Source organism: Amblyraja radiata, chromosome 13 (assembly GCF_010909765.2).
Source record: "Amblyraja radiata isolate CabotCenter1 chromosome 13, sAmbRad1.1.pri, whole genome shotgun sequence".
NCBI classification, from domain to species: domain Eukaryota; kingdom Metazoa; phylum Chordata; class Chondrichthyes; order Rajiformes; family Rajidae; genus Amblyraja; species Amblyraja radiata.
In genome coordinates, this window is record NC_045968.1 from 28649835 (window position 1) to 28671201 (window position 21367).

Sequence of the window (21367 nt, forward strand, 5' to 3'; positions counted from 1 at the left end):
CGCAGCTTGTCACAAGGGGGCACCAGGGTTCTTCCTGTGACAGAGTTGGTGATTAATCGTATCTGTGTCTTGCTGAAACTTCACAGATGTTTTACACACGGTGGTCACAAGCAATAGTTCCAGTGTGTATGCTGACAAAGCTTTTATTTGGTTTGTTAATCTTGGTTGTTGATTTGATTGATTTTCTACTTTAATCAGCTCACTATGATGGTCTTTGGCCCGCAATTTCCTGATTGCTTTGCTTCCTCTTTGAACATGGCCGTTCCTTCATTCCTGAATGGAGGCACACCAGTGACCATTCCAGGGTTGTCTCAGAGTCTCTGGTAATGGGTGGAATTTATTGGACCTTCGGTGAGTTTGCCGTTAACGCCAGGCTACTTGAACTTGTTGTTTACTGTTACAATGATGCCAGTGGTTGCAATCTCCCACTCTGCACGGGATCTCTTCTTCTTCTTCTTGAAGAAGTTGGACAACTTGTTTTATTTGATCTTCCGTTTGTGCACGTCGAGTTGATTGCATTACTAGAAACAGGGCGGACCACGTGAAGGTTGCAATCTTCCACCCCTGCATGGGATCATGGACAACAAGTATGCAAGAGTCAAGTCAGGTATTTTTAATTCTCAACTTCATTGTACCAACAACGGGACAATGAAATTCATGCTTGCAGCAGCAAAACAGGCTTGTAAATACAATTCACATAGATATAATACAATAAACAAAAATGCAATAAATGAATAACTCCAAAATTAATACAGTGAGTTCATTGTTAAGGTTAATGGTGTGTGGTGTTCAAAAGCCTGATGATTATTGGCAAGTAATTATTCTTGGGCATGGTGGTCACGGTTTTTAGACTCCTGTACCTTCTTATTGCAGGAGTGAAATGAGATGGCAAGAGTGGTGCGGGTCTTTGATGATGCCGGCTGCCTATTTGGGGTAGTGGCTCCAATATGAAGTGGGGAGGTCAGTACCCCTGATGGACGGGGGGCAGTGCCCACCACTTTTTGTAATCAGCTTGATCCATGGGCATGAGAAAACCAGTCAATATGCTCTCTGCTGTACACCTGTAGAAGTTCAAGAGAGTATTTGCCAACATACCAAATGTCTCAATCTTCGAATGAAGCAGAGATGTTCATTGGCTTTCTTTATGATTGCATCGATGTGTTGGACAGATCTTCAGAGATATGCATGTCCAGAATTAAAGTTGCTGACTCTCCCCACTGTCAATCTTTCAATGAAGGCAGGTTATCCCCTTCTAAAGTCAACAATCAGCTCTTTGATTTTGTTGACGTTGAGAGCAAGATTGTTGTTCTAGCACCATTTAATCACATTTTCAAACTCCTCCTATACTCTGACATCATTAATTGTTAGTCGTTCACAACTGTGGTGTCATCGGCAAATTTAAAGATGTGTTGGAACTAAATCTAGGTAGAGTATGTAGACATGGGTATAGAGTGAGTAGAGAAGAGGACTGAGCACGCACCCCTGAGGTGCTCTTGTGCTGATGGTTATTAAAGAGGAAGTGTTGTTGCCAACACATACTTAATGTGGTTTGCTGATGAGTAAGTCGAGGATCCAGTTGCATAGGGATGAGCAGAGACCCATTTCCCTGAATTTGATAATGTTTGAAGGGAATGATGGTGTTGAACGTCATGCTATAGCCAATTAACACCAGCCTGCCATATGTGTCACTCTGCGCTGGTCCAAGTGGTCTGGTGCAGAGTGGAGAGCCAGCAAGATCACATCCTCTATTGATCTAGGCAAGTTGTAGTGTGACCAGGTTCTTGCTGAGGTAGGAGTTGATATGAGCCATAACCAACCTCACATAGAAACATAGAAACATAGAAATTAGGTGCAGGAGTAGGCCATTCGGCCCTTCGAGCCTGCACCGCCATTCAATATGATCATGGCTGATCATCCAACTCAGTATCCCGTACCTGCCTTCTCTCCATACCCTCTGATCCCCTTAGCCACAAGGGCCACATCTAACTCCCTCTTAAATATAGCCAATGAACTGGCCTCGACTACCCTCTGTGGCAGGGAGTTCCAGAGATTCACCACTCTCTGTGTGAAAAAAGTTCTTCTCATCTCGGTTTTAAAGGATTTCCCCCTTATCCTTAAGCTGTGACCCCTTGTCCTGGACTTCCCCAACATCGGGAGCAATCTTCCTGCATCTAGCCTGTCCAACCTCTTAAGAATTTTGTAAGTTTCTATAAGATCCCCTCTCAATCTCCTAAATTCTAGAGAGTATAAACCAAGTCTATCCAGTCTTTCTTCATAAGACAGTCCTGACATCCCAGGAATCAGTCTGGTGAACCTTCTCTGCACTCCCTCTATGGCAATAATGTCCTTCCTCAGATTTGGAGACCAAAACTGTACGCAATACTCCAGGTGTGGTCTCACCAAAGCACTTCATCACCATGGACATTAGTGCCACTGGTCAGTAGTCATTGAGGCATGTCTCTTTACTCTTCTTGTACTGGTATTATTACTGCCCTTTTAGACGGAAACCTTGGACCTTAATAACGAGAGATTGAAAATATCCATAAAAACTCCAGATTATCAAGCTGCCTGCTCTAATCTCTCTAAACCCATGACTGTGGTATCAGATATAACACCAATGCCATCTTTAAATTCACCAATGATACTAAAAGTTAATGTAAGTAAAATTCAAGTAGGTTACAAAATGGTTGCCCTGCTGTTGTTTTTAACTAGTATACAACATGGATATCTTGCTTGTAGTGTGGATAAGTACTGGTATTCCCTCCTCAACGTAAGAAGCGAAATCCCGGGAAACTGTAGAAACCCCGCGAAACTGTAGAGATAAGGAATAAATCCTCATTGGATAAGGCCTATATGGACACAGCGTTGCTGATATCCAAGGAAGCTGTAGAGCTTTAGTTTTACCATATATGGACATAGCAGGAGTTTATACTGATAAGATAATGGTATAGTTATGATGCTTGGACGTTGTTCTGTGAGTGGGACCACGAGTAGCAGTTGAGTGTGGAATAAACCATACTCAAAACTGCTGCCCACTCCTGCTGAGTAATAAAGAAGTCTTTGCTTTACTGATTCATTTGTCTTGTTGTCTGTGAAGGTGAAACTAACTTTAACAATACCACCATTGTTTGATGAATAACAGTTAACCATGAGTCAGAATGCAGAAGAAAGAATGATAATCTGATTGAATGATGCCAGAACATCAATCTTGCTCTCAATATTACCATGGCTAAAGAGCTAAAGAACAGGTTCAAGCATCTGTGCATGCACATCTCTGATGATCTGTCCTGGGCCCAGCACATTGATGCAATTACATAGAAAGCTCACCAACTCCTTACTTCCTCAAAGGTTTGAGGAGATTTGGCCTAACACCAAATGTTCTATCAAACTTCTTCAGGTATTCGATGGAGAGCATACCAACTGGTTGCATCATGGACTGGTTTGGTAATTCAAATGCCCAAGAATGAAGAAGGCTGCAGAAAGTCGTGGACATTGCCCAGTCCATTTTGGGTATTAAGTTCCCTACCATTGAAGTGGTCGACAGGAAATGCTGCCTCAAGCAGTGTATCTTATCAAAGTCCCACACCACCCTGGCTGCAGCCTGAGGATCATTACCTTAAAGCACAATAAAGTGAGTCAGATGTTGTAAACTCAAGGACAATCTTTATTAATCAAACAAGAATTCCAAAACAAGAGCAGTGTCGCTGAGCCCAGAGAAACTGCAGCAGGGCACATCCTCGACTTCCTTTTTAACCCCCGCCCCTCAGTCCTGTGCCTCTTACCACATGAAGAATGGGAGTTTGATTAGCCAGTGTCCTGACCACTGTGTGGCACCAGATGGCGCCACACAACACCACCCCCAGAACCGGAGGAACAAAAACGAGCAGGCGGACAAATGCAACGGCCTGATCTCGTAACCACAGGATCCGCATTCGGATACCCCACAGGCACAGGTGACGGGGGCTGAGACGGCGATCGCCCCCGACGGTGAGGTTGAGCCACCTGCACCACTGGTCAATGTCCACATGAGCCCGGCTTAAGACGCGCCACTGATCCAATCTCAGGCTTTCTATCTACATCCAACACAAAAGTCGAAATGCCGTGCTGCAATATCTGGAATGCACCTCATACGGGCGTTGCAATGGCGTACGATGAGCATCCCAACGCAGGAACACATATGGGTAGTCCTTGAGGGCAGATGGAACATAGGAAAAAGCAACCCCATGTTGGGATGTTCGAACGGGGGACGTAATAGCACAGAGCAGGGCGACTCCTGCTGCTCCCGCGCAGCTGGAATGAAATCACCAGGAACCGTAAGCGGTGTACCGTACACTAATACAGCAGAGGACGTAGCCAGATCCTCCTTGGGGGCAGTGCGAATTCCCAACAACATCCAGGATAACTCATCGACCCAATCCGGACCTGTGATGCTTTCAAAGCATCCTTGAGACAGCGGTGGAAACGTTCAACCAACCCATTGGATTGCGGATGGGAAGCCGTGATGTGATGCAACTGAGTCCCCAACAGCCGGGCCATGGCAGACCATAGCTCAGAGGTCAACTGTGCACCCCTGTCAGATGAAATGTCCACCAGCACACCAAAACGAGCGATCCAATGTGCGGCGAGGGCATGAGAGCATGTAGCAGCAGAGGTATCAGCAATCGGAACAGCCTCCCGCCATAGAGTGAAGTGATCAATGATAGTAAACAGATTTAACCCCTCTAGATGGGGGCAATGGACCCACAATATCAACATGGATATGGTCAAAACGACTCTGGAGCACAGCATAACCCTGCATGGGCGCCCTGACATGACGCTGGATCTTAGACGTCTGACAGGAGACACACATTCTGGCCCAGTGACCTACCTGCTTACGCAGACCATGCCACATAAACTTGGCCGCCACCAATGAAATCATCACCCGGATGGATGGATGAGCCAAACCATGAATAAGATCGAATACCCAGCGACGCCAAGGTGCAGGAAGGATGGGTTCCAGCTGACCAGTCAACACGTCACAGTGTACCGTGGCACCAGCAGGAGCAAACCGTACATCCTCCAACACCAAACCAGAAATAGCGGTGTGGTAGGCGAGCACCTCATCATCGTCACACTGTGCAGCCGCCAGGGCAGTATAATCAATACCCGGAGCCACCTCATGGACGGCATGGATGGCGGTGCGGGACAACGCATCTGCAACTAGGTTGCTCTTCCCTGCAATGTGCCGTATGCAAGTCGTGTATTCCGAAATGTAAGCCAAATAGCGCTGCTGCCGTGTTGACCAGGGATCCGAGATCTTTACGAAAGCGAAAGTAAGAGGCTTGTGATCGTGAAAGCGGTAAAGTCCCTGCTCTCAAGAAAATACTGGATCAAATGCACTGCACAACCTCCAAGGTCAAGTACAGCTTCTTCCCATTAACAATCAAGCTCTTGACATGCACCGTCCTCAGCACCAAACTATGATGGACTTGTAAAAGGTTGCACTGTGTACTTAAATTTGCACGATTTTGATCTAGTTCACCTAGCCTGATAATATTATCGAATATTTATTTGTTGTGTCATAACATTTAATGTGCTTGGATAACTGCAGCAAGTAAGAATTTAATTGTTCTGATCCCAGTACAAATGACAATTAATCATTCTTGACTCTTGACTCTTGACATTTCAGCTCAAATCCTCTGGTCGGAGAGAAGGGTCTCAACCCGAAATGTCACCTATCCATGCTATCCAGATATGCTAATGTAAACATATAAAATTATTAAGGGATTGGACACGCTAGATGCAGGAAACATGTTACCGATATTGGGGGAGTCCAGAACAAGCGGCCACAGTTTAAGAATAAGGGGTAGATCACTTAGAACTGAGATGTTAGATGGAGCTCTTACGGCTAGCGGAATCAAGGGATATGGGGAGAAGGCAGGAACGGGGTACTGATTGTGGATGATCAGCCATGATCGCATTGAATGGCGGTGCTGGCTCAAAGGGCCAAATGGCCTACTCCTGCACCTGTTTTCTATGTATCTATGCTGCTTGACCTGGTGAGAGCATACTAACTGGTTGAAACACAGCTTGGTTTGGCAATTCAAATGCCCAAGAACTTTCCATGTTGAGAATTCCTCCACTGTCAGAGTGAGGCCCAAAGCAATTTGGAGCAACAGCACCCCCACAGTTGAGCAGCTTACAACCCGGCGGTAAGAATATTGAATTCTCCAACTTCACGTAACCCTTGTTTTCCCTCTCTCTCCATCCGTCCCTCACCCTAGTTATCCGACTAGTTTCACTGTCCTCCTGATTAATTTTATTCATTGTATGCCTCGTTGTCACCTTCCCCTCAGCCACCTATGAACCATTCTATATTGTTCAAGAAGGAACTGCAGATGCTGGAAAATCGAAGGTACACAAAAATGCTGGAGAAACTGCATTTCTCCAGCATTTTTGTGAACCATTCTATATTTCCTTGATCATCGTTTGCTTTGATCAGTTGTTTTCACACCTTACCCTTACATATCTTTAGTCTCCCTCTCCCCGTGACTCTCAGTGTGAAGGTCTCGACCCAAAACGTCATCCATTCCCTCTCTCCAGAGATGCTGCCTGTTCCACCCAGTTACACCAGCATTTTGTGTCCATCTTCAGTGTAAACCAGCAGGTCCTTCCTTAACATAAATATAATCGTGTTTTTCTCTGCATTACAACAGTGGCACACTTGAAGAATAGTTCTTTGGCAGAATAGTGCTTTGTTTGAAAAGAGGTACAAGTTCTTCCTTTCTTTGAAAAGCATTATATTTCTGGTCATTTCAAGCAGTTCAATCCAAACACCAGGCCTCTTGAAGTACTCTCCTAACAATTGCCCTTGAGATTGTGGCCACATCTGTATTCGCTGTCTGTGACCTGCCATCAGTGACGCTGTGACTGGTAGGCCTGTGTGTGAGCTATTCAGAATTTTAAAATTCAATTTAGCAAAGTTTTCATTTTGATATCTTGAAATGGAGTTTAATCATAATTTTCAGAGGAACCAGCTATTTTGGCAATAACATTAATGATAAAAAGATTATCTTGTTATAAATAATTAGAAAATTAATTTTAAAAACCAATTGCTCAATTTGTATCAGTCTGCAGGTTTGTAAATTGATTTAAGCTACTTATTAATTTATAAATGTATTTAAACATTTTTGCAGTTTCTTCTGAGATTAATCTATTAATTTTGAAATTGATGTATTTAATATGATTCCCCCACACTCCAGCAAACCTCTATTTAAACTCAGCTGGAGCTGTAGCTTCAAGACAGGATTCTTTGTCTCAACATTTCTTTTCTCCACCCTGGGAAGGGCGCAGAAAAGATTCACCAGAATGTTGCCAGGACTAGAGCGCTTGAGTTGTAAGGAGGGGTTGGATTGGCTGGATCTTTTTTACCATGGAGTGTAGGAGGCTGACGTATGATCTTAAAGATGTATACAATATCATGAGGCATGGATGAAATGAATGGTCACAGTCTTATTTCCCAGGATATCGGCATGTCCATGACTTAAGGGCATAGGTGTATAGTGAGAGGGGGAAGTTTTAAAATAGAACTGACAATTTCTTCATGCAAAGGACGGTGTATGTCAAGAATGAGCTGCTAGAGGGTGGTGTACAAATGGGTACAATGGCGATGCTTAAAATACATTGAGACATGTACATGGATAGGAAAGATTTGGAGGGACATAAGGTCATTAGTAGAATTAGACTATTCGGCCCATCAACTCTACTCTGCCATTCAATCATGGCTGATCTAACCTCCCCTCTTAACCCCATTCTCGTGCCTTCTCTCCATAACATCTGACACTTGCACTAATCAAGAATCTATCTATCTCTGCCTTAAAGATATCCACTAGGTCTCCACAGTCTTCTCTGGCAAACACATGGGGAAAACACAGGCGAATGAGACTACTAAGCTATAAAACCTAGTCGGCATGGATGAGTTGGGCCAAAGGGCCTGTTTCCGTGCTATATAACTCTATAGCTATAACTTTAAATGTAACGTGTATGTGGAGTCAGCAAAACATTGACGTACTGTCTCATCCACAAGATGGTTCTGCTTCAATGGAGAAAGGGTGTTTGCAGACAGAGTGGAAACGTAATCTGGGCATGCAATACAACAGTGAGAGAACCAATGAGAGTGTCATCCTTTGTTTTGATTCATTGGGATCCAGATGTGACTGCAACAATCAGCATCTATTGCCCATCCATAATTGCCCTCAAGAATCTGATGGCGAGTTGCTTTCTTGACTGCTGGAGCTCTTTTGGTAAAGATGGTCCTCATCTTCTGTTGGGGGGGAGTTCCAGGAATTAGATCCAGCAATGATTAGGCTTGTCAATATATTTCCAGATCAGGATGATGTGTAACATGAAGGAATGGTCCCATATGCCTGCTGATCTTGCCCTGGTGGTGGAGGTGGTAGGTTTAGGTAGTGCGGTCAGGGTAATCGCAGTTCATTTTGTAGATGGTGTGGACTACTGTCACATGATATGCACTGCTGATGGAGACAAGGAATGTTAGTGTGGTGGATGGGGTACTAATCCACCAGGCTGTTCTTTTCCCCAGGTGATGTTTATCTTTGTGACTATTGTTGGAGCCTATTGTTGGAATAATGCAATATTCCACTGCATGTCTGACTTTAATTTAGCTTATTGTCATGTGTACCGAGGTAAAGTGAAACGTTTTTTGTTGCGTGCTAACCAGTCAGCAGAAAGACTACACATGATTACAATCGATCCATTTACAGTGTATAGGTGCTTTGTATATCATGGAAAGACTTTGGACTGAGAAAGAATGAGTCAATCACTGCAGGATATCCCGCCCTTGACCTGTTATTGTAATCATGGTATTAATGTGGCTGCTACAAGTGAATGTTTGATAAATGGTGACCCGCAGGATGGTAATGGTGGAGAATCGTTAATGGTAATGCCATTGAATGTCAAGATTAGACTCTATCTTGTGTAGGAAATAATTTTCAGAGAAGAGGGGGGGCATGAGGACTATTGTATGGGTGGGGAGTAACTGGGGCCACCCGGTTAAAAGGGGAAGGGGAAGACCCAGTTAAATCCCCACAGTTTCTCTGTAAGGGGGGGGGTGGGTGGGTGGGTGGGGGGGGGGGGGTGGGTGGGTGGGTGGGGGGGGGGGGGGGGGGTAAGACCCAGCACACTCAGGCCCCATGGTGTAGGAGAACACACAAGATAGACTCTGTCTTGTTGGAGATGGTCGTTGCCTAGCAGTTTTGTGTTTACATTTTACCTGAAACTTGCCAGACCAAACCTGAATATTTTCTCTTCAATTGCTGAGAAGTTGGGAATGCAATTTGAACTTCACACATTTATCAGGAAACATCCCCACTTCTCATGCGCATGATGAAACGTAGGCCATTGGGGAAACAGCTGAAAGTGGTTGGGCCCAGGGCCCTGCTCTGAGGAACTCCTGCTGTGACCCTGGGTCTTTGATGATTAACTTCCTACAACCACAACAACCTTGCTGCCAGTGGCGTACGACTCCAACCATAGGCGTTCTTTCTTCTTCATGCCCTTTGACCACAGTTTCACCAGGGGAACCTTGATGCCGCATTCAGACAGATGTTGCCCAGGTGTCAAGTGCTTCATTTGAATTCACCTCTGGAAATCAGCTCTTTGAACCATGCTTGGACCAAGTCTGTAATCATGTCTGGAGTCAACTGTCTTGGCAAAATTCGGTGGACATCAATGATCGGGTGAGAGGTGAGTGAACGCCACTTGATTGCATTATCAATGAAACCTTCAATCACTTTGCTGATGATTAAGTGTAAACTGGGCCATTAACTGGACTGAATTTGATTTGATTTGATTTGATTTAATTTATTGTCATTGGCTTCAATGAAGAGACAACAAAATTATTTTTCCCTTACAGTCATACAAAAAATAAAATTAAAAATTAAAAAAATTAAACCTTCCACCGGAGTCCGTGGCTCCCGATGTCCACAGGCCGGGCTGGGCGGAGATTCGCGCTGGCGACCCCCGGCAAAGGTTTCCAGTACACCTCGATGTTAAAATCAACCCCGCCCGTGTCGGGAGCTCCACACCCACAGCTCCGCGATGTTGGAGCAGCGGCCCAGCACTCTGGAGCTCCAAGCGGCGATCCCAGGAAGGCCTTGCCTGCTCCACGATGTTTCCAGCGCCTCGCCGCCTCTGATGAAGCTCTGGTCCGGTCCCGGCAGGAAAGGCCGCGCCAATCCAGCTGGTAGGCCGCGGGGGGTGGGGGGGGGGGTCGAGGACGCGACTTGGATAATAGCCACATCCTCACCAGGAAGCAACGGAAGGACGGTTTCCCCCTTACCCTAGCCGCTTCCCCCCAAAAAAAACAAACAAAACACTCTAAACATAACAACATTTTAAAAAGGACAGCCAGACCGTGGGTGGAGGCAGCTAGCAACAGCGCCACCGGATGTCCAAATTCCCACCGGATGTCCAATTTATGTGAACAAGTTATATTGTATTGTTAGGTAGCAGCCTGTGTTGTAACTGCACTTGAAAAGCTTAGCTAGAGGTACATCTAGTTCAGGAGCGTAGTCATTCAGCAATACAGGTAGGACGTTGATTGGACACATAGCACTTGTTGCATTTGGTGCTCTCATTCATTCCAAGACATGATGTGGGGTGAATTGAATGAGCTGAAGGCTGGCTTCTGTAATGGTAATAATCTCTGGAGGAAGATGAGATGGATTGTCCACCTGACAATTCAAGCTGAAAGTAATTGCAAGCGTTTCAGTCATGTCTATTGCACTCACATGCTGGGTTCCAAAGTCATTGAGGATGAAGATGTCCTTGAAGCTTCCTCTCCTGACAAGCTGTTCAATAGAGATGTTATCAAGATACTGAGGAATAACAAAATTATTATTTGGCATACTTTAACCACGCAAGCATTGACTGATCACAGAAAGTAATAAACAGAGTGCCATTAACGAACCCTTCTTCACCCACCACACGGTCCAGTTGATGTGGCTGGTGTTGCAGCTCATGTTGTAGCCCCTGGAGACAGAGCTTTCTTCAGGCTATCACCACCGACAGGATGCCCTCAGTCACCTTGGGGCTCCCTCACCTCTCACCAGCTACCGTTTCTTCCTTCGTTTAGTCCACCCCTCCCCGCTGCCTCCTCCTCCCTCTCCTGTCGCTGTGTCCACGAGGCCTCTCCCGCCTCTAATGCCGCCTCCTCTTTTCCTCGCCTCCCGGAGTCGCCAACATACTCCACTTTGGAAGATGAAAAGGCGACTGATGGGGAGAAGGAAGAAGCGGTGGGGATGCGGATTAAGCGATGGGTGAGAGGTAAGGGAGTCCCACGGTGACCGAGAGCATCCTGATGTTGGCAGCAGCCTGAGGAAAGGGCTGCCGTTCAGGGCTACAACAACAGCCACTTCAACCGATGAAGAAGGGCTCACTGTTGCAAACCAGCAGCATCAGCGTCTAGTTGTAAGGTGAAACAACACAAAGTGCTGGAGTAACTCAACGGACTGACTCAGCCTGAAGAAGGGTCCCTTGTATGTCACCTATACATGTATTCCAGCGATATTGCCTGACCCGGTGAGTTACTCCAGCACTGTCCTTTTGTGTATTAATCTTCATCTGCAGTTCTTTGTTTCAATTACATCCAATCATAGTAGTTTACGCAGCTATAGCGGACACCCCCCTCCCCTGGTCAATTATAAAATGGGTCTACTTGTTTTACAGGGAAGAAAGTGAAATGAAAGTGTATTTTGATATCAATAAGTGTAACTTCCATTCACATGAAAAATCTGCTAGTTCAGTGGCACCAGATTCTCTCATCTGCCGGGTTATCAGTTTTGCTGTATAAGGAAAGTTAGAGTTTTCACTTTGGGTTACTTTGAAGTCAAAGTACAAACTTCACCCATTTTAAGTGAATGTCAAATTCCTGCTTAAACTCACTTTAGTATCGTTTGCAGAAAATAATAAAAGTTGTTTTCAATATATTTTTTGATATATATTTTCGATTGGCAACCTGGTACATTTTGCCTATTGCAGCTGAAAATGGATTTATCCCAAAAAATATGCAACTTTAATCACAGTGTCAAATAGTCACCTGGGACTAACTCAATTTTAAATGATGGAAATTTAGTTTTACAAAATACAAAAATCCATTTGCTCCTTACATCATTCAATTTTTTGGCAAATTAAAAAAAAATTACATTCAAAAGCTTTTAAGACATATCTATTAGTGTCTTCGTGTTAAAATGAACCAGTTTAATTTTTAGAGCTATTCAGAGACCTGTAACTGAATGCAATTAATACTGATGATTAATTCTTTCTGGGGGTTTGGCTTCACGGGTAAGGACTTTCTTTGAGCCCAATCTTTTCAAACTAGTTTAAAAAAAGCAAAGAAATTCATCCCTGACTGTGGTACTAAAAGCCTTGTTTTTGAAGAAGGTGTGAATTCTGGTGTTTTTATGACATTTATTTCAATCGAAACCAATAAAGCTGAACTTCAGATGTGGAATAGAATATGAATCTCCTCCGTTTCTTGGATCAGGTTGAAATTCTGAACACCTGTAAGCTTCATTTTTGCTGTATGTAACAGATGTAAAATTCTATCATTTACATTCAGCATGTTACAAGAGATTCTACAAAGTATATAGCCTCAACAAACAGTAACTCTAAAATCCTTCAAATGTGTGTGGATTTCCTTCCTTATTCAGGTCTAAAGACAAAGTTCCAGACTGAGAAAAGTGAAAGAATTGGGGAAAGCAGAAATAAAGCCACAGGTAAGGGTGGTGTAGTGTGCTCGGGTTCACTGTCTTTTACCTTGCAGAGACCAGACGACTGGTCACATAAACCTCCTCAGGCCTTCCCCTAAACCGTAACTCCAGGACACTGTCTCCCAGATGATTCCTGGAACATTGAATTTTCCAATCTCCGGTACCCACTTCACTTGTGTTCTTTTCCCACTTCTGCCAATTGACTTGTGGTCTTTTTCCCTTTGCTCATCTTTTCCCTCCCTCCCTCCTTGTTACTTGGACATCATCCCCACCTCATCTCATTCCATCTGTCCTCACCCACATACCTATCTACCAGGGTTTCCTCTGCCTTAGTTCACTTTTCCTATCTCTCCCCCTCTCACACACACCCACACAACTTGGTTCCATCTACCATTATCCCTTCATTCCACCGAACACCTACCAGCGTCACCACATTCCTTCATTTCTCCCTCCCTGTGCTTCCTTTGAGACTTATTAGTCCTTACCTCTACCTTTCCATCAATTCTTCCAACTTGTTGCCTGACCTGGTTCCAATTCCACCCCTCCCCCAATAGCCTCTCCCCCGCCTCTCTAGTTTGAACCCTCCCGAATGGCACTAGCGAACTTCCCTGCAAGGATACTGGATCCCCTTCCAGTTCAGATGTACAGGTGCAACTCATCCCTTGTACTACCCTCGGGATCCCTCCCCTTGAGAATGTTCTGCAACCTCTTAGAGACATCCTTCTTCCTGGCACCAGGGAGGCAACACACCATCCTTGAGCCTCGTTTGCTGCCACAGAATCTACTGTCTGTGCTCCTAACTAACAAGTCTCATATCACTATGGCTCTGTCAAACTTTTCACTTCCCCACTGTGCCTGAGAGACTGGCCCGACACCATGGACTGCACCACCTTGCTGACCAGTCCACCACCACAACAATAACAGATGGAGCATACTGTTGTGCAGGGGAAGGGCCCCAGTGGATTCCTCACCCTCTCTGCCTACTACCTCTCCTGGTGATGGAGCCTTTGGCATGACCACCTCACTGTAACTCCTATCTATGACACTCTCACAGACCTGGATAATCCTGAGGTCATCCAGCTGCAGCTCCAGTTTCTGAACACGGGTCCTTGAGGATGTGCAGCAGAACACCCTTGGTGCAGGTGTAGTCTCCACAGGCACTGGAAATGCCCCTGATTTCCAACATCCTGCAGGAGGAGCATTCCATTATCCCACCTGCCATCTTTACGACGACAAAAATGACCCAGGAAAAAGGACTGCACCTAACCGTGCTTTAACCTTTTCTCAGCCTTCTTGCTGAAGCCTCTTGAGCCAAAGCCTCCGTGCTTCACTTCCCCTCAACACTGGCCGCTCCCAATAGGCTGCTCCACTAAACCTTCCTGCCTTTTAATGGCTGCTATGTCTCTTCCTCAGACAATCAAACGCCTACTTTCCCACCTTCACTTGAAACAAACTCTCTTTTCAATCGAGAGAAAAAGCAATCTCCTCGGTAGGCAAAGACATTTATTTAATACATAATCCTCTAATGAAGGATCTTCAACCTGAAACATTACCTTTTTTATTTTCCCACAGATGCAGACAGACCTGCCGAGTATCTCCATAATTTTCTGTTTTTATTTTAACAACTAGTTTTTTTTTTAATGACTTGGTTGCTCGCAAATGTGTTGAAGTGCGATTTGTATAAATATATTCAAAAGAGGGAATAACTAATTTGCTAGGCGCCGTACCCAAAGGTCATTATATATTGAGTCTTTGAGCTTCAGGGTAGCCTGACGTACTGTGACAACGATACATTGCTGCAAAACAGACAGACAATACGAGCTACAATTTGGTATTGTCATACATTTATTTAAACAGTGTGCAATACACCAAGGTTTGTTAACAACATACAACATGGGATACAGCCTTATCTAAACAAAAATATTTGACATCACAGGTCTCACACGTATAGATACAGAAAACTAAAGATAAACTACAATTAGATCATAAATACCATTTGAAATGTAATTTTGGTTGATTGTTTATTAATTAAATGATACAATGCTAAAGGAAGATTAGCAAGGAAAATGAATAAATCTACGTTCTCCCTGTGCCCTCGCGGGTTTTCTCTGGGTGCTCCGGTTTCCTTCCACACTTCAAAGACATGCGGGTTTGTAGGTTAATTGGCTTCAGTAAAATTGTAAATTGTCCCCAGTGTGTAGGATAGTGCTGGTGTGCGGGGTGTTCGCTGGTCGGCGCGGACTCGGTGGGCCGATGGGTCTGTTTCCACACCGTGTCTCTTAAGTCTAAAGTCTGAAGGTGACTGTAGGTATTGTTCAAGGGCCTGTGTTGATTGGTCATCCTTAATTACATGTGAGAAGATATAATGTAGTACTTCCTACCTTTGTTTCCTAACTCCATCACTCTCTCTCTCCCCCACCTGGCAGCATCCGTCTGTCATCCTTCACCCTCCTTGCTCCACCTTTCCACATATTGGCCCCTGACTATCTTTTCTTTCCACTCTCAGTCCTGATGCAGGGTCTCGATACAAAACATTGCCAATTCCTCTTGCTCCACAGATACTGGTCAACCTGCATTTCCTCCAGCAGTGTGTTTAGTCTTCCGTTTTAGTAATGTACACTGAAGCTCCAAAGTGACCTCTTCTGTGGTTATTTGGAAGGCACTGTGGGATCCCTTATAAAACTTCAGGTTATAGGCACAACCTCTGTCTCATTTAAAGAACATATTCTCCGATAGTAGACAGAAAAGGTTTAGATAGATATGGGCCAAATACAGGAAAATGAGACGAGATCAGAAAGACATCTTCACGTCAACATCTTTATGGGATTAGCATGGACAAGTTGGGAAGAAGGGCTTGTTTCAGTGCAGCCTTTTTATTATTCCATGAAGCATATGCAAAGAGTTGCTTTCTCAAGCCGACACTCGCCCAAATCATTCACATTTTTCATGGATATAATGCTGCAATTTGGACGTTTAATGATATGCAAGCAATGTATAATGCGCCAAGACTATTAACAACTTGAAATGCAGGATGTAACCTGACATAACCACAAATTATTCAACCTATCTGAGTAGCTTGAGGAAGTGAAGGTGTCTGTATATTACTCCTTTCAACATTGGGTAACAATAGCTCGTCAAACACTGCACAGTGTTGGCAGAGTGAAGCCAAGGCCCAGAGGCAAGTAGGTCCAAGACAATTGGAGACCATGCTCTGTGCTATGGCAAACAAAAAGCAAAACAAACCTACAGGCACTGAAAACCTGAGATAAAAACAGAAAATGCGTGCTGAAGATAGGTGCTGACCCTAAAAATTGGTTATTAATTCCTTCCATAGATACGTCCTGACCCACTGAGTTACTCCAATACTTTATGAAATGCTGGAAATATTCAGTGTATCAACTGTACAGCGTGACCTAGATTATTGGTTTAATTGTTGACTTACTGTAATACTACTTGTACCCGATACAAAACCTACAAAATAGGAACTGTTGATGGAGGTTAATAGCACACAATAGTTTTACTGTATATAACACATGAGGGTAAAGACTGGAGTTTAGTTTAGGTTTAGTTGAATTATTGAGTTTAGTTGAAACCTGAGCTAGGTTTAGTTGAATTATTTCATTTGCATGTATTGTAACAACCAGCTGTTTAGAAAGGCCTATTTCACAGCTGAATGGCTCAGAGGAAGGAATGAATGAATGAATTAGTCAATCAATTAATTCATTAATTAATTAATTAAAATATGAATGAATAATTAATAAATACGTTTATTGGCCAAGTACATTCACATACAAGGAATTTGCCTTGGTGCAAATCACAGTTTGAACGTTCCACGTATGGTTGGTGATGAAGTTCCACAACCAAGCTGGGATATAAACTGCAGAGTGTGTAGGAAAGCACTGCAGATGCTGGTTTAAATCAAAGGTACATGATCGTCTGGTTGCTAAACACTTTTACTCCCCCTCCCATTCCCACACTGACCTTTCTGTCCTGGGCCTCCTCCATTGTCAGTGAGGCCCAATGCAAATTGAAGGAATTGCACCTCATATCTCGTTTGGGTAGCATGCATCCCAGCGGTATGAACATTGACTTCTCTAACTTCAAGTAGCCCTTGCTTTCTCTCTCTCTCCATCCCCTCCCCCTTCCCAGTTCTCCTACCAGTCTTACTGTCCCGACTACATTTTATCTCTGCACCGCCCACTCCCCTGACATCAGTCTGAAGAAGGGTCTCGACCCGAAATGTCAACCATTCCTTCTCTCCAGAGATGCTGCCTGTCCTGTTGAGTTACTCCAGCATTTTGTATAAACTGCAGAGATGCATATTGGCAGACAGCTGGGAACCAGAACAACTGTTTACTTGATCTGTGTCACGAACCAGGTAAAAACATTCAGTCCATGATCATATAAACAGAGGAGATATTAATCAAGCCGTGTGGACTTTGCACATTTCCTCTGTGACTCTGTGCATTACCCCCACCACCCGATTCTCCAATGTCCTCCAATGTCCCACATCCTAAAGACGTGCGAGTTAAAAGGTTAATTAGCTGCTGTAAATTGTTCCCAGTATATAGGCGAGTGGTAGTATTTGGGGAAGGTTTATTGGGATGGAAGAGAGACTAAATAATAAGACTGGTATAATTTGATGCTTGATGATAGGCATGGACTAGATGGTCTGAAGGGCCTGTGTCTGAGCTGCAGAAAGATGCGCCATTTATTGCAAATGTATGTGTTTATGTAACATGAATGTTCTTAACCTGTCCTTTTTGAACTGCCAGCCCTCACATTTTTACACTCATTTGAGAAGGTTAAGTGTAAAGGATTCCTGGGAGAATCATTGAAGTCCATTTCAGCTCTGCCAGTGTTGTAAAATCAGCAGCCGTGTGTGTCGTTGTGTGAAGAGTCTGTCATGTCAACTGCACTGCTTTTATACTATAATCTGAAGGATCATAAGCAAAGCATTGGCCTAGTTGTCTGCAGTCAGGATTGACATAACCACCTCAAGCTCTGCTAATGCTCCTTTTCTACTGCCTACTCTGATCAATCCTTGGCTATTTTCAAGAATGGGAACACCTTTTAATCGCCAAATGTCACCATCATCTCCTGTCCTCAGTGGCTAAGTTGCCGCAAAGTAACTGTCTTCATCTCCAGACTTAAGAACAGTTTCTTCCCCACCATTATCAGACCCCTGAACCAATCACATTGTTTACACATCTTTTCTGGAGGGGCTGCCACATCCTCTTGTTCGTAATTCTACCTCATTCAGTTACTCAATGATTGAATTTTAGGGGTTTTTTTGCACAACGTCAGATTGCACTACAATCTTTGCACCATTCAACTGTTTTGCATCCATTCATTATTATTAATGCATCTATTATTGTGTTGTTGACTGTGTACTCTATGAATTACATGCAAGCAAGAAATCTAATTTCACCCTGGTGCATATGACAATGAACTAATATAAACTAAATAAAATAATGTTTATCTTTCTTTTTTTTGGTTGATTCAGTCACCTTCTCAAATGAACCTCCATGCAGTACATCTCTTATTTTTCTCTGAGAATTGTGATGGCAGTCATTTAGCCACTACAGTCTATCATCTGCTTCTTCAATCACTTGACTGATTCATTCATCGGTTTCCCTCTTGCATTCCTGTCTGAGGATAGAGGACAAATCATCCTCTACGATAATCCCCAACAATGGCAGCCCCTTCAGGAAAGATGTGTAAACAATGTGATTGGTTAAGGGGTCTGATAATAGTGGGGAAGAAACTGTTCTTAAGTCTGGATTCTCAGCCCCCTTCTCTACTCCTTGTACACCCACGGCAGTTCAGCCAGGTACAAATCTAATTTAATTTACAAAGTTGCAGACGACACCGCCATTGTGGGCCAGATATCAAATAATGACTAGAAGGAGATTGAGAACCTCGTGACCTGGTATCGAGACAACACCCTTTCTCTCAATGTCAGCAAGACAAAGGAGATAGTGATCAACTTCACAAAGCGAAGCGGTACACATACCCCTGTTTGCATTGACGGCGCCAAAGTAATCCCTCATTGAAAGTAATTTCAACCATCTCGGTTGAAAGCTTCGAATTGTCAGGAGTAAATATCATCAGAAACATCTTCTGAGCCACCCATATTGAAGCAATAGCCTAGAAAGCGCACCAAAGCATCGATTTCCTTAGAAGACTTAGGAAGACCGGCATGTCTCCCACAACTCTCACCAACTTCTACAGATACGCCGAAGAAAGCATTTTATCGGGGTGCATTCCTGGTGCATGGTTTGGGAACAGCTCCATCCCAGACCGTAAGAAATTGCAGAGAACGTATTTACCTTACCATTTTAAATTCATCAAAACAATGTCAATGTACAGTAACATAACACAGTATCACATGGCACTGATAACCTGCCAGGATTTGTGTATATTTGCATAGGCCTGATTTAGTTTCTTTCCCTTTTTCTCGCTGTTTGATTTTACCCCAGATGTGTCCGATGGCCCGTTGGTTGGAAAGTAAAGACGAGAGATGCCACGAGTGACTGGCATGATTCAGAATGGTCAGATTTACATTACGTCAAGTGCCAATTATCAGTAGGAACGGAGTAAAGAGATCAGATAAATGGATTCAGCAGTGGAGTGCTCCCTGAGTGCCTGTGCATTTGAGTTTGATGCACTTGGATGGTGCACATCAAGAAAACAAAACAAGTTCTGACGTCAAAATTTAATCCTTTGGAAAATTAATGCTATTCAACAAAGCTGATGACTGCACTTACCTCAATAGACAATTTTGAATTTCTATATCAATGCCATACCTGACGTGAATACTACTGCTAGAGTCTCAGTGTCAACCCACTTATTACTAATCAATGCAAGCTGCACTTAGGTCAAGCGCCTTGAGTATTAGAAAGGCGCTATATAAATCCCATCCATTATTAGGCGACTAGCAACATATAGATTCGTTCAGAAGTAGAGAAACAGTGAACAACTTTGTTTTGAACACTATCCAAATAAAAACATCCATAGATGATTACAATCACAAGCATACATGTGTGCAAGGAGAATGGAGACAAGAATGCAGAATGTAGTGTTACAGCTACAGAGAAAATGCAGATAAAAAAGGTGCAAGGATTGCAACAAATTAGATTGAGGGGCAGAGGTGAGTGTCAGGAATACATCCCTTGCCTTGTGAGAGGTCTGTTCAAGAGTCTGACACATTAGAAAAGAAGCAGTCCTTGAATCTTCACCGAAGAAAGATCCTGATCCACAGTGGACACCATCTAATGAACAATGGAGTCAACTGTTTCCGTCCTTGGTGACACAGAAAAGATAATTATTGCCTCTTTTGTGTCATTCCTTGAACCTGCCTCTTTGAAGTATTCTCAAGGTGCAGGTTGAGAAGCAGGAGAATCCATTGTTCATTGAATGAGGACTTCTTTAGATTGTACAGAATGGCACAGAATTATATGTATTGTGATTCCCCAGCAATGAAAACAAACTACTTAACAATAGTAATAAAAAAACAGAATGAGACTGGAAGAGTTCAATAAATTGTGCGTCATTTGTGGAGAGGAACAGAACAAATGTTTCAGTCGAATGAGTGATCAATAATTTGATTTGTGTCTCAATCATAATGTGAGAGTACAAGGTGAGACTGGTCCATTCAAAGTCAATAAATTGTCTGTGCTGTGCTTATCCTGATTTACTAAGAATGGACTTTCAAGTACAGCAATCAGGAGCAGGAGATCCAATTAATCTCTTGATGCAGGACACTAAGGTCAATCTGTGCCATTGGTGACTCTGGAGAATGAAACTTGCAACTTCCGATATTAATGTAATCCATGGCAAAGCAGGATGGAAATCAGTCAAGAAAGGATTAGTTTAATATGCAAGTCTAAATAGCCTCAAACCACAATTGGCAGAAATATTGGTGAGATGAGCAACAAGAGCTCCAGTAGCAACTACCATTTTCTCTGCAGGAGCTCACCCACTCTTCTGAGCTCTATCAACACTGCTCTGCCAGAAGACCAGTCTGCTGGGTTACTTCTGGGATACCACCAGGGGCGCCGCATGATTGGCAGCCCCGCCAACAGTCTGTTTGTTTTTTTGTTTTTTATATTATATTTAGTGTGTGTTAAAAGTCTGTGTAAATGTTCTCCGGTTTGTTTTATGTTGGGGGGAAGGGGAGGGGTTGGGGGAAACTTTTTTTTTCGGTTTCTTACCTTGCCGGAGATGCGATTAAATATTGGATCGCATTCTCCGGTCGCTCTGCAGCCAACCGTCGATGGAGCTGGAGGCATCCTCGGACTAACATTGGGCCCCACATCGGGGCGTGGACTTACATCGGAGTCGATCCCTTGCCTGGGATTGCGGCCTGCGAACTTTACATCGGGAGCTCACAGTCTCGGGTGAGCCCGTGGATGTCGGGAGCTCCAATGTCGCGGAAGGTTCGACCAGCCCCGATGCGGGGTTCGATCGCCCAGTGTGGGGGAGCTGACATCCCCCCAATGCAGGAGCTGATCGCCTCAACGCGGAGGGCCCACTGCCGGCTACCGGAGTTAAGATTATCCAGTCAACGGAGGGCTCGAGGTCCCCGACCGCGG

The 21367-nt window shown here is 44.0% G+C and overlaps 1 long non-coding RNA gene across 2 annotated transcripts; it reads left to right on the top strand.

Moving 5' to 3' along the window:
* The first annotated feature begins 245 nt into the window (after positions 1-245).
* Positions 246-20906, top strand: LOC116980174. 2 transcript variants are annotated; one of them, XR_004413872.1, is made up of 4 exons: positions 246-351; positions 12711-12776; positions 19253-19650; positions 19704-20906. It is a non-coding gene; the product is annotated as an uncharacterized LOC116980174 (long non-coding RNA). The 2 variants fall into 2 exon arrangements; XR_004413873.1 differs by lacking the exon at positions 12711-12776 and having other exon boundaries at positions 248-351.
* The last annotated feature ends 461 nt before the right edge of the window (positions 20907-21367 follow it).